This window comes from Triticum urartu, chromosome 1, assembly GCF_003073215.2.
Source record: "Triticum urartu cultivar G1812 chromosome 1, Tu2.1, whole genome shotgun sequence".
Classification (NCBI taxonomy): domain Eukaryota; kingdom Viridiplantae; phylum Streptophyta; class Magnoliopsida; order Poales; family Poaceae; genus Triticum; species Triticum urartu.
This window is the reverse complement of record NC_053022.1, coordinates 41,747,016-41,761,912: the sequence shown is the minus strand read 5'-3', so window position 1 is coordinate 41,761,912 and position 14,897 is coordinate 41,747,016.

The following is a 14,897-nucleotide window of genomic DNA, read 5'->3' as shown; positions in this document are numbered from 1 at the left end:
TATCATTTCTCTGTGTTGTCAACAATGATCCTGGGGTTGAGAAATATACACAGGAGGGTCTGGAAGTTAATTCCGGGTTCCTACAGAACCACTACTCCCACGACGTCGTGTGTACCCCTACCATCACCCCGAAGACGTTGGAGTCATCAAGTACCTCTCCGAACGAACATGAACCACAACTTCCGCTACTATCGAACCCAATCCGCTCCGAAAATGAACGCTTCGAAGGTATAAATGCCGGAATGATGCCCGTGGACCGAATGCATGTGTTGTATGAGATGAACTCCGTGTTTGCACCGTGCCCATTTGTTTCATGCACGTCCTCGTTTGCCATGTCGTCGACCCATGGGAACCCAGTAACCGGGATCACCCCACCATCTTTTGCACGCTCCAACCACACTTCCTTTGCACCGGTATCTGATACGTGTCTGTCGTAGCTACTTTTCCAAACACTTCTGCCCTTATTTTGGACTCTAACTTGCATGATTTGAATGGAACTAACCCAGACTGACGCTGTTTTCAGCAGAATTGCCATGGTGTTATTTATGTGCAGAAACAAAACTTCTAGGAATGACCTGAAACTTCATGGAACGTCTTTTTGGAAATAATAAAAAATCCTTTTAAAAGATGAAGACCAGGGGGCCCACACCCTAGCCACGAGGGTGGGGGGCGCGCCTGCCCCCTGGGCGCGTCCCCTACCTCGTGGGCCCCCTGGAGCTCCTTCGACCTCAACTCCAACTCTATATTTACTTCTAGGGAGAAAAAAATCAGAGAGAAGGATTCATCGCGTTTTACGATAAGGAGCCGCCGCCAAGCCCTAAAACCTCTCGGGAGGGCTGATCTGGAGTCCGTTCGGGGCTCCGGAGAGGGGAATCCGTCGCCATCGTCATCATCAACCTTCCTCCATCACCAATTTCATGATGCTCACCGTTGTGCGTGAGTAATTCCATCATAGGCTTGCTGGACGGTGATGGGTTGGATGAGATTTATCATGTAATCGAATTAGTTTTGTTAGGGTTTGACCCCTAGTATCCACTAAGTTCTGAGATTGATGTTGCTATGACTTTTCTATGCTTAATGCTTGTCACTAGGGCCCGAGTGCCATGATTTCATATCTGAACCTATTATGTTTTCATCAATATATGAGAGTTCTTGATCCAATCTTGCAAGTCTATAGTCACCTACTATGTGTTATGATCCGGCAACCCCGAAGTGACAATAATCGGGACTACTCCCGGTGATGATCGTAGTTTGAGGAGTTCATGTATTCACTATGTGTTAATGCTTTGGTCCGGTACTCTATGAAAAGGAGGCCTTAATATCCCTTAGTTTCCGATAGGACCCCGCCGCCACGGGAAGGTAGGACAAAAGATGTCATGCAAGTTCTTTTCCATAAGCACGTATGACTATATTCGGAATACATGCCTACATTACATTGATGAATTGGAGCTAGTTCTGTGTCACCCTAGGTTATGACTGTTACATGATGAACCGCATCCAGCATAATTCTCTATCTCCGATCCATTGCCTACGAGCTTTCCGTATACTGTTCTTCGCTTCTTTACTTTTCCGTTGCTATTGCTATCATCACTACAAAATACCAAAAACATTACTTTTGCTATCATTACCTTTTGCTACCGTTACCACTACTATCATATTACTTTGCTACTAAATACTTTGCTGCAGATATTAAGTTTCCAGGTGTTGTTGAATTGACAACTCAGCTGCTAAAACTTGAGAATATTCTTTGGCTTCCCTTGTGTCGAATCAATAAATTTGGGTTGAATACTCTACCCTCGAAAACTGTTGCGATCCCCTATACTTGTGGGTTATCAAGACTATTTTCTGGCGCCGTTGCCGGGGAGCATAGCTCTATTCTTTGAGTCACTTGGGATTTATATCTGCTTATCATTATGAAGAACTTGAGAGATACAAAAACCAAGATTTCTCCCTCAACTACGAGGGGAGGTAAGGAACTACCATCTAGCTCTGCACTTGATTCACCTTCTATTTTGAGTAAGATTGCGACACCTAAACCTGCTTCTGCTATTCATTCTGATATGTCGCATGTTATTGATGATGCCACTTCTGTTATGCATGATACTTATGATGAAACTACTTCTATGCTTGATACTACTATGTCACTTGGTGAATTTCTTGATGAACAACTTGCTAGGGTTAGAGAGAATGAAAATATTGAAACTGATAATATTGATGAAAGTGATGATGAAGACTCTCCCCCTAATAAATATGAATCGTCTGTTATTCCTGAGGGTTATGTTTTGAAAAAATGAAGCTGCTCTAGCTATTTTACCTTGCAAAGATAGATACGAGCTCAAGAGGTTATTAGCTAAATGGAAGCAGCAATCTCTTAATGCTAGAATGGAACCTGACCCTGCTTTTGCTACTTCACCTATCTGTGTTACTGATAAGGATTATGAATTCTCTGTTGATCCTAATATAATTACTTTGGTTGAATCTGATCCTTTTCATGGCTATGAATCTGAAACTATTGTGGCACATCTTACTAAATAAATGATATAGCCACCCTGTTCACTAATGATGAGAAATCTCGCTACCTTTATATCCTTAAAATATTTCCGTTCTCATTAAAGGGTGATGCTAAGATATGGTTTAATTCTCTTGATCCTGGTTGTGTGCGTAGTCCCCAGGATATGATTTATTACTTCTCTGCTAAATATTTCCCTGCTCATAAGAAACAAGCTGCTTTGAGGGATATATATTTTTTGCGCAAATTGAAGAAGAAAGTCTCCCACAAGCTTGGGGGAGGCTTCTCCAATTACTTAATGCTTTGCCTGATCACCCTCTTAAGAAAAATGTAATACTTGATATCTTTTATAATGGACTAACCGATGCTTCCAGAGATTACCTGGATAGTTGTGCTGGTTCTGTTTTCAGGGAAAGAACACCGGATGAAGATGAAATTCTATTGAATAATATGTTGACAAATGAAAATAATTGGACACTTCCTGAGCCTATTCCTAAACTAACTCCGAAGAAGAGAGGTGTTCTATTTCTCAGTCCTGAAGATATGCAAGAGGCAAAGAAATCTATGAAAGAAAAAGGTATTAAAGCTGAAGATGTTAAGAATTTACCACCTATTGAAGAAATACATGGCCTTAATTTACCGCCTGTTGAAGAAACATATGATCTTAATCCATTACCTATGGAAGAAACTCATGGTCTTGATAACCCGACACAGGTAGTAAAGGTAAATTCTCTCTATAGATATGATAAAGCTGAAATCCCATTTACTAAGTTTGCTAGCTCATGCTTAGATGAGTTTGATAAATTTATGGTTAAGTAAGAAGATTTCAATGCTTATTTTGGTAGACAATTGAAATACAATTCAAATATGCTTGAACACTTGGATGATTATATGGCTGATGTCAAAGATGAACTTAAACTTATTAGTAAACATGCTTCTATGGTTACCACTCAAGTAGAACAAGTACTTAAAGCTCAAAATGATTTGCTCAATCAACTGAATAATAAGAATAATGATTATGCTGTTAGAGTGGCTACTAGAACTGGTAGAATGACTCAGCAACCTCTGTATCCTGAAGGCCACCCTAAGAGAATTGAGCAAGATTCTCGGAGAAATAATATAGATGCACCTAGTCCTTCTAAAAGGAAGATAAAGAAAAATGATAGGACTTTGCATGCTTCTAGTGAACCTATTGCTGAAATACGTGAGAATCCAAATGATATTTCTATTTCTGATGCTGAAACACAACCTGGTAATGAACCTGAAACTAGTGATAATGTTAATGATAATGTTCATGTTGATGCTCAACCTAGTAATGGTAATGATATAGAAATTGAACCTGATGTTGATCTTGATAACCCACAATCAAAGAATCGACGTTATGATAAGAAAGACTTTGTTGCTAGGAAACGTGGAAAGGAAAGAGAGCCTTGGGTTTAGAAATCCATGCCCTTTCCTCCCAAACCATCCAAGAAAAAAGATGATGAGGATTTTGAGCGCTTTGCTAAAATGATTAGACCTATCTTTTTGCGTATGCGAATAACTGATATGCTCAAAATGAATCCTTATGCTAAGTATATGAAAGAAATTGTTACAAATAAAAGAAATATACCGGAAGCTGAAATTTCCACCATGCTTGCTAATTATACTTTTAAGGGTGGAATACCAAAGAAACTTGGGGATCCAGGAGTACCCACTATACCATGCTCCATTAAAAGAAACTATGTTAAAACTGCTTTATGTGATCTTGGAGCCGGTGTTAGTGTTATGCCTATCTCTTTATATCGTAGACTTGACTTGAATAAGTTGACACCTACTGAAATATCTTTGCAAATGGCTGATATATCAACTGCTATACCTGTCGGTATTTGTGAGGATGTGCCTGTTGTGGTTGCAAACGTTACTATTTTAACGGACTTTGTTATTCTTGATATTCCCGAGGACGATAGTATGTCTATTATTCTTGGAAGACCTTTTTTGCATACTGCAGGGACTGTTATTGATTGCACCAAAGGCAATGTCACTTTTCATGTTAATGGTAATGAGCATACGGTACACTTTCCAAGGAAACAACCTCAAGTTCATAGTATCAACTCTATTGGAAAATTTCCATCGATTCTCATTGGAGGTTCTAAATTTCCTCTACCTACTGTCAAAAAGAAATATGATATTCTTATTATTGGGGATGTGCATATCCCCGTTGAGGTAACATAGTGTTATTCGAAATTTCTCCGATTCCATGTTATTCGGAATCAGTTTGTTAACAAGACATGATCAACCTTGTTAGTGGATTCCTTTTGATGAGCATGATATGGATGAAACTAGAAGGCACAACCTTCTGTACCCTTCTTTTTCTTTCTGTAATTTATATTAAATAAAATAAAAATAAGTATTTTCCGTCTGTTATCTGATTTATCCGTGCAATATAAAAATACCCCAAAATAAAAGTTCTCCAAATGCCCTGAAATTTAAATATGATTTTTTCTGGAATATTTGAGAATATTTGACACTGAGAACACAGCACGGGGGGCATCCACCTGGCCACGAATGTGGAGGGCGCACCCTACCCCCTGGGCGCGCCCCCTGCCTCGTGGGCCCACGGTGGCCCTCCTCCACTTATTCCTGGACCCACACACTCCTTCCTCCCACAAACACCAATATCCAGCTCAAACCCGAGTCCAAGCTCATTTTGCTGCCATTTTTTATCTCCTTGCTCGAAGCACCTCTCACAAAACTGCTTGGGGGATTGTTCCTTGGTATGTGACTCCTCCATTGGTCCAATTAGTTTTTGTTCTAGTGCTTTATTCATCACAAATTTATGCTGCCTAGGTGACCATGTTCTTGAGCTTGCATGTCAAATTTATATGGTTCCAAGTAGTTCTAATGCATGATATATGCTCTAGGCACTTGTAGGAGTAGTTGCTATCAATTTTGTTGAGTTTGGTTTACTTTTATTTTGAAGTTACTAAAAATTTTAGAATTTTTCAGAAAATAATGAAGAGCTTTTGAGGGGCTCATCGAGCCAAAGCTCGAAGGAAAAGCAAAATGAAAAAGCAGAGAGGCCCAAATATAATCTACCTCGCACCGCAGAGGCCTCACCGCCTTCCTCCACGACCGACGCGAACAGTAAGTACCTTGTTCCACTAGAGGCCATTCATGCCTACCGGAACCCTACATCAGCCACAGAGCCAGAGTCGGAACCACAAGTTGATCATCCACGACAGTCTAATTACCAGTGGGATCCGGAGATGATTGCCAACCAGTGGCAATCAGAGTCTTCTTCTTCACAGTACGACCCCAACTATTACTATGGATATCCGCCAGGACAACCGTGGCCATAGACCAACTTAGGCCAAAAGCCTAAGCTTGGGGGAGTACATATTTCTCATCGACATTATATTCATGTTCACACACTCATTTCTAGATGTCGGTGCTCATACGTTTTCATTGTATCATCCATGCTAGTTTATTTTCCTTTTTATGCTTTCTTCTTGTGTGCTTAATAAACCTTAAGAAAAACCCAAAAAAATAGTTGTAGCTTTTAGCTAGTTTTAATTTCCATGCTTGTAGTAGTAATTAAAAAGAAAACCCAAAAAGATTTCTTGTTCTTCTTTTTTCTTGTTGGGAGCTTTCCGTGTAAATAGTTTTATTTCTTTTCTTTTCTTTGGGGTCGATAAGAGAAGACCATGATTTAATTGTTGAAGTGGCTCTTATATGCATTATTATTGATTTAACCAAGAGCCCATATTGTCTTGTCTTCTCCTGTTTATTGAATGCTCACAGATTCCAGCTTAGTCCAATGCACACGCACTATTATTATTATTCACATCGTTCGGTCGCGCAAGTGAAAGGCAATTATGATGATATATGATGGACTGACTGAGATGAGAAAAGCTTGTATGAACTCGACCTCTCTTGTTTTTGTAAATATGATTAGTTCATCGTTCCTGATTCAGCCTATTATGAATAAAAATGTTTGCAATGACAAGTAGAGATCGTAGTTTCTTATGCCATGCATGATTAGCTAGGAGCTTATAATGGTTTACCTTGCGTGCCAACATGCTATTCAAATGGTTGTGATGTGGTATGATAGGGTGGTATCCTCTTTTGAACGATTCGAGTGGCTTGACTTGGCACATGTTCACGCATGTAGTTGGAATAAAATCAACATAGCCTCTATGATATTTGAGTTCATGGTGTATTATATCCTACTCATGCTTGCATTCGGTGTTGATTAATTTTAATGCATGTTCATGACTGTTGTCGCTCTCTAGCTGGTCGCTTCCCAGTCTTTTGCTAGCCTTCACCTGTACTAAGTGGGAATACTGCTTGTGCATCCAACTCCATAAACCCCAAAGTTGTTCCATATGAGTCCACCATACCTACCTATATACGGTATCTACCTACCGTTCCAAGTAAATTTGTATGTGCCAAACTCTAAACCTTCAAATAATTATCCTGTTTTGTGTGCTCGAATAGCTCATGTATCAACTAGGGTTGTCCGTATCTTCCATGTTAGGTGGGTTATTCTCAAGAGGAGTGGACTCCGCTCCTCACTCACGAGAAAATGGCTGGTCACCGGGATTCCCAGTCCCATGCTTTATGCAAACTAAATCAAAATAATTGCAAACAAAAACTCCCCCTGGGACTCTTGTTAGTTGAAGGCACTCGTTCTTTAGAGCAAGCCATGGATTGATGCTTGTTGGTGGAGGGGGAGTATAAACCTTACCATTCTGTTTGGGAACCGCCTATAATGTGTGTAGCATGGAAGATATCGCCATCTCTTGGTTGTTATGTTGACAATGAAAGTATACCGCTCAAAATATTATTCACCTCTATTTCAAAACCGAGCTCTGGCACCTCTACAAATCCCTTCTTCCCTCTGCGAAGGGCCTATCTATTTACTTTTATGTCGAGTCATCATCCTCTTATTAAAAAGCACCAGTTGGAGAGCACCGCTGTCATTTGCATTCATTACTGTTAGTTTACATTGAGTATGACTTGACTGGATCTCTTTTACCATGAATTACAATGTCTAGTCAGTCCTTCATCTTTAAAGGTGCTCTACATTTATGTTTTGCGGTCTCAGAAAGGGCTAGCGAGATACCATCTTGTTATATCATATTATGATTGTTTTGAGAAAGTGTTGTCATCCGAGATTTATTATTATTGATTGCTAGCTGATTATGCCATTGATATGAGTAAACATGAGACCTAAGCATTATTGTGAATATGGTTAATTTATAATCTTTGCTGAAAACTTGAATGCTGGCTTTACATATTTACAACAACAAGAGCAAACAGAGTTTGTAAAATTTTTTCTTTATCACTTTCAGTTTGTCAACTGAATTGCTTGAGGACAAGCAAAGGTTTAAGCTTGGGGGAGTTGATACGTCTCCACCGTATCTACTTTTCCAAACACTTTTTGCCCTTGTTTTGGACTCTAACTTGCATGATTTGAATGGAACTAACCCGGACTGACGTTGTTTTTAGTAGAATTGCCATGGTGTTATTTATGTGCAGAAACAAAAGTTCTCGAAATGACTTGAAACTTCATGGAACGTCCTTTTTGTAAATAATAAAAAATCCTTGCAAAAGTTGAAGACCAGGGGGCCCACACCCTAGCCACGAGGGTGGGGGCGCTCCTGCCCCCCTAGGCGCGCCCCCTACCTCGTGGCCCCCCTGGAGCTCATCCGACCTCAACTCCAACTCTATATATTTGCTTTCCAGGAGGAAAAAAAATCAGAGAGAAGGATTCATCATGTTTTACGATACGGAGCCGCCGCCAAGCCCTAAAACCTCTCGGGAGGGCTAATCTGGAGTCCGTTCGGGGCTCCGGAGAGGGGAATCCGCCGCCATCGTCATCATCAACCTTCCTCCATCCCCAATTTCATGATGCTCACCGCCGTGCGTGAGTAATTCTATCGTAGGCTTGCTGGACGGTGATGGGTTGGATGAGATTTATCATGTAATCGAGTTAGTTTTGTTAGGGTTTGATCCCTAGTATCCACTATGTTCTGAGATTGATGTTGCTATGACTTTGCTATGCTTAATGCTTGTCACTAGGGCCCGAGTGCCATGATTTCAGATCTGAACCTATTATGCTTTCATCAATATATGAGAGTTCTTGATCCAATCTTGCAAGTCTATAGTCACCTACTATGTGTTATGATCCGGCAACCCCAAAGTGACAATAATCGGGACTACTCCCGGAAATGACCGTAGTTTGAGGAGTTCATGTATTCACTATGTGTTAATGCTTTGGTCCGGTACTCTATTAAAAGGAGGCCTTAATATCCCTTAGTTTCCGATAGGACCCCGCTGCCACGGGAGGGTAGGACAAAAGATGTCATGCAAGTTCTTTTCCATAAGCACGTATGATTATATTCGGAATACATGCCTACATTACATTGATGAATTGGAGCTAGCTCTGTGTCACCCTAGGTTATGACTGTTACATGATGAACCGCATCCGGCATAATTCTCTATCATCGATCCATTGCCTACGAGCTTTCCATATATTGTTCTTCGCTTATTTGTTTTTCCGTTGCTATTGCTATCATCACTATAAAATACCAAAAACATTACTTTTGCTATCATTACCTTTTGCTACCGTTACCACTACTATCATATTACTTTGCTACTAAATACTTTGCTGCAGATATTAAGTTTCCAAGTGTGGTTGTGACAACTCAGCTGCTAATACTTGAGAATATTCTTTGGCTCCCCTTGTGTCGAATCAATAAATTTGGGTTGAATACTCTACCCTCGAAAACTGTTGCGATCCCCTATACTTGTGGGTTATCAGTATCCCCATGAGCTACCACAACCGTTATTTTGCCGTGGCAATATTTTCGGATTCGTTCCCGTGGCCCCTTTTCCTTCCGCCATGGCGACAAATGCTCCATATCATGTTCATATCAACATTTTCATAAAATTGCTTAAAACTTGCAATGTCATCCGCATCATGATAACAACTTCAAGAATGTTTAATTTGTTGTTTGCTTCAAATTGCTAAATGCATATGGGGAATTACCGGAATTGTTGTTTGATGTTTCCAGCTTCATTTAAAATGCCTAACTGTTTTTTCTCATGCTTCACCCTCTCGCCATGTTTAAACAACATTTAATATTGTTGAGTACCTAACGGGAGAGAACTAAATAAATGTATGTGGTGTTTTGTGAATATGCAACTCGTTGCATATTGAGCTCCACTTAATTTGTAGTATTGTTTGTGCACTTTGCCATACCATGCATATTTAAACCGGACATGCATCATACTTGTTTGCGCATCATGCCATGTTTATGCGATGGTTGTTTACTATGTTGCTTGCTTCTTTCCGAGTTGCTTCTCTCGTTAGCTTCGGTTTCGTTCCGGAGTTGTGAGGATTCGTTCGACTACGTCCGTTTGTCTTCTTCATGGACTCGTTCTTCTTCCTTGCGGGATTTCAGGCGAGATGACCATACCCTCGAAATCACTTCTATCTTTGCTTGCTAGTCGTTCGTTTTATCGCTATGTCGCGCTACCTACCACTTTCTTTATCATGCCTCTCATATTGCCATGTCAAACCTCTAACCCACCTTGTCCTAGCAAACCGTTGTTTGGCTATGTTACCGCTTTGCTCAGCCCCTCTTATAGCATTGCTAGTTGCAGGTGAAGCTGAAGTTTGTTCCATGTTGGAACATGGATATTGTTGGGATATCACAATATATCTTATTTAATTAATACATCTATATACTTGGTAAAGGGTGGAAGGCTCGGCCTTATGCCTGGTGTTTTGTTCCACTTTTGCCGCCCTAGTTTCCGTCATACCGGTGTTATGTCCCTTGATTTTGCGTTCCTTACGCAGTTGGGTGTTATGGGAACCCCTTGACAGTTCGCTTTGAATAAAACTCCTCCAGCAAGGCCCAACCTTGGTTTTACATTTGCCTAACAACCTATAACCCTCCCTTGGGTTTTCGCGAGCCCAAGGGTCATCTTTATTTTAAACCCCCCCGGGCCAGTGCTCCTCTGAGTGTTGGTCCGAACCGAGCCGCCTGCGGGGCCACCTCGGGGAAACTCGAGGGTTGGGTTTACTCATAGCCTGTCTCATCCGGTGTTTCCCAGAGAACGAGATACGTGCGACTCCTATCGGGATTTGTCGGCACATCGGGTGGCTTTGCTGGTCTTGTTTTACCATTGTTGAAATGTCTTCAAACCGGGATTCTAAGACTGATCGGGTCTTCTCGGGAGAAGGAATATCCTTCGTTAACCGTGAGAGCTTGTGATGGGCTAAGTTGGGACACCCCTGCAGGGTTTTGAACTTTCAAAAGCCGTGCCCGCGGTTATGGGCAGATGGGAATTTGTTAATATCCGTTTGTAGAAAACTTGACACATAACTTAATTAAAATGAATCAACCGCGTGTGTAGCCGTGATGGTCTCTTTTCAGCGGAGTCCGGGAAGAGAACACGGTCTCGTGTTCTGCTTGAACGTAAGTAGCTTCAGGATCACTTCTTGATCACTATTAGCTTCTCGACCGTGCTTTGCTTCTCTTCTCGCTCTGTAAGTTAGCCACCATATGTGCTTAGTGCTTTGTTGCAGCTCCACCTCACTACCCTTTCCTACCTTTAAGCTTAAATAGTCTTGATCGCGAGGGTGTGAGATTGCTGAGTCCCCATGACTCACAAATACTTCCAAACAGATGCAGGTGCCGATGATGCCAATGCAAGGGACGCTACCGAACTCAAGTGAGAGTTCGACGAGGATTCGGGTGGTTACTATGTTTCTTTTCCAGATAATCAGTAGAGGAGCCCAGTTGGGACGATTGGGGATCTAGCAGTTGGGGTTCTCTTTCTTTATTTTGGTTCCGTAGTCGGACCTTTGATTGTACCTTGGATGATGTATGATATATTTATGTATTGTGTGAAGTGATGATTGAAAGCCGACACTTTATCCCTTTCTTATTCAGTACATGGGATGTGTAAAGATTACCCCTCTTGCGACAAGCCTACCATGCGGCTATGCCTCTAAGTCGTGCCCCGACACGTGGGAGATATAGCCGCATTATGGGTGTTACAAAATGGATATCAAAACTACATTCCTTAATGGATTTATTAAAGAAGAGTTGTATATGATGCAACCAGAAGTTTTTGTCAATCCTAAAGGTGCTAACAAAATGTGCAAGCTCCAATGATCCATCTATGGACTGGTGCAAGCATCTCAAAGTTGGAATATACGCTTTGTTAAGTTGATCAAAGCATATAGTTTTATACAGACTTGTGGTGAAGTCTGTATTTAAAAGAAAGTGAGTGGGAGCACTACAACCTTTCTGATAACTATATGTGAATGACATATATATTGTTGATCGGAAATGATGTAGAATTTTTTGGAAATCATGAAGGAGTGTTTGAAAGGGGTTTTTCAATGAAAGACCTCGATGAAGCTGCTTATATATTGGGCATCAAGATCTATAGAGATAGATCAAGATGCTTAATTGGACTTTCACAAAGCACATACCTTGATAAAGTTTTGAAGAAGTTCAAAATGGATCAAGCAAAGAAAGGGTTCTTGCCTGTGTTGCAAGGTGTGAAGTTGAGTCAGACTCAAAACACGACCACGACAGAAAATAGAAAGAGAATGAAAGTCATTCCCTATGCCTCAGTCATAGGTTCTATAAAGTATGCTATGCTGTGTACCAGACCTATTGTATACCTTAGCATGATTTTGGCAAGGGAGTACAATAGTGATATAGGAGTAGATCACTGGACAACGGTCAAAATTATCCTTAGAGGACTAAGAAATATTTCTCGGCTATGGAGGTGATAAAAGAGTTCCTCGTAAAGAGTTACTCGATGCAAGCTTTTGACACCGATTTAGATGACTCTAAGTCTCAATTTAGATACATATTGAAAGTGGGAGCAATTAGGTAGAGTAGCTCCGTGCAGAGTATTGTAGACATAGAAATTTGCAAAACTAGGCAATACCCCACGCGTCGCTGTGGGAATTTTTAGTAATAAAGTGAGAATAAAATTTGAATACATGCGAACAATAGATCTCTAGTCTCATCATATAGGAACGGTAGCGGATCCAACATACAAACAATATTGTATAGTACCAAGATTTACAGTTTCGCATGTGAATTGTACATAGGTACTCCAAAGTTTTGCAAAAAAAAATTGAGTACATTTGTACAGTCAAGTCCCTACGTATCTTAGTCCATAAATGTATACCCAAGTCCAAATGTAGCTTCACCCATTAGGCGGATCTCGTAGTAAATGGAGTGGATGGATGGTATAGTGCCTTGTGTCCTTCTGACTTTGGTATATTTTTTTCTTAAAAAAGATAATAAATAAGCACAATAAAACTATCTGAAAGAGATATTTTTATTAATGCAGATATTTGCATTGGATCATCATGTATTGTGAGTATTCTTGACTAAAATTTAACTTGATCAGCCTATTGATAAAATATGAGTGATTTTAGCAACAGTGCACCTAATTCTAGGAAGTTAGAGTAGTTCATGGGATTCTTGCATGTGGTTAACACTGTCCTACGTGTGGCAAAAAAATGGTTTTCATGAAGCACATCTAGATGAGCCCTATGTGTTGCACATCCAAGTCCTATGTTATTTATTCTATATGGAGAATCGTGCAAGTATTTTCTTTTTCTTTTTTTCCTTTTTTATGTTTGATTGAATCACTTAGATGTGCATGTGCCTAGACAGACCAAAACAACATTATTGCAAAGGTTAAACTTGTACAATTAGCCTAGTGAGAAACGAAACCTGAGACTAAAGGACTAAAAGGATGGCTCAAAAAAAAAGCTCTAACCATCTTTGCGAATCATACAAAGGGAAATTTCCTTACAGGAAGCAGCTATTGTTGATTTAGTTTATATCTAACTTTTTTAAAAGAAATATATTGCATGCAAGAATGCATGGGAGCAACTTGTTATGTTATCTACTCTAAGCATAAGTTTCATGCTTATCCAATGTAGCAACTTAAAATTCAGAGATGGGAGTTTCATGCGAACAACTAAATTAACATAATAGAAGACTAAAAGATGCATGTGCTCATTCAGTGTAAATAAGGAAATTAAGGATGAGTGCAAATAGCAAGATACCTAAGAAACAGCAGTGGTGGCCCTTGCTGACAAAACCTCGAGCACCTTTCAAGGTAGAGCGTAACCTGACAAATTTAAAGCCATAAGCCCAGGGATAAGAGGAAGCATGGGAGGATGAAAACTGGGAGCAGACAGCTATTACAGTGTGCACGGCGGTGGCAGAGAGAACGACTCAAGTAGGCGGGTGTATCAGATGATGATCGCACTATATACATGTTTCTAACTACGAATTGATGGACAGGGGCAATATACACGCCTCTCCAGCCATGGTGGCAATTTAAAGAGACGGTTGAACCTGAAGCTGAAATGATGGACTTGTAGAGCCGTTTCAGTAGAGTGATTTAATAATGATGGAGTACTATTTGAGATCAAGGTAAGAGGGAGACGAAGCGAAAACATATGTAATCTGTTAATAATTACCGTTACTATTTACTTGGATTCCTGTATGCACTTGTGGTTATTAAAATCCATAATGAAAGCTAAGTGGGGGAGGTGAGAAACTGGTGTAGCAGTAGCACGCACTGCGGTAGGATCTTTTTGGCTCGATCAGTCGGGTTACGTCTCTGGAAGAAAGGCACGAGAGGGATGATTTCGATCGGTTGTGTACGCTTAATGTGACCTTTTTCATAAGGAAATACTGAAGACAGGAAAAATCCCGAAGAACAAAGTACAGAACCTGTCGATGTACTCGGAAGTTCGCCGCTGTTGCCGTGAACCCATGACGGACACACAGCAGGTCAGCAGCAGGACATCCTACTCATATGGAGGTGCAGCCGTGCAGCTTGGTCATCATCCCCAGATACATCACCTCTCCCTGTTCGACCAAACAAAAAAATCAATCGGTCATCACCAAACGAGTTATTTATCCAAAATCACCACATTATGGGCTAGGGTAACAGATCAGTATCAAATTTAAGTCAAAGCACAAAAAACCACCAACAATGGGGCTAATTTGTAACGCCGAGCACTGATAGTCGAATTTATTCACAAAAACAGCGAAACCGACAGGTAGGGCCCACATGTCGGGACGATGTGGCATGCCTATCTGGAAAATTTGCTGAGGTGGACGTAGGTCCCATCTGTCATCCTCACGCACCTCCTCCTTCTTCCTCTCTGTCTTTTTTCTCTCTTCAACCAGAGAACACAGAGGACCTCGCCAGTGGCCATGCTCACGCTGGACCCATGCCTCCGCCGCCATGGTCGGCCGCCACGGTCATCCCCGCCGGCAGCCCAACGCCTGATGAGACGCCGCGTCCCCCGCCATCAACCTCCTCCTCTCTTCCAGGC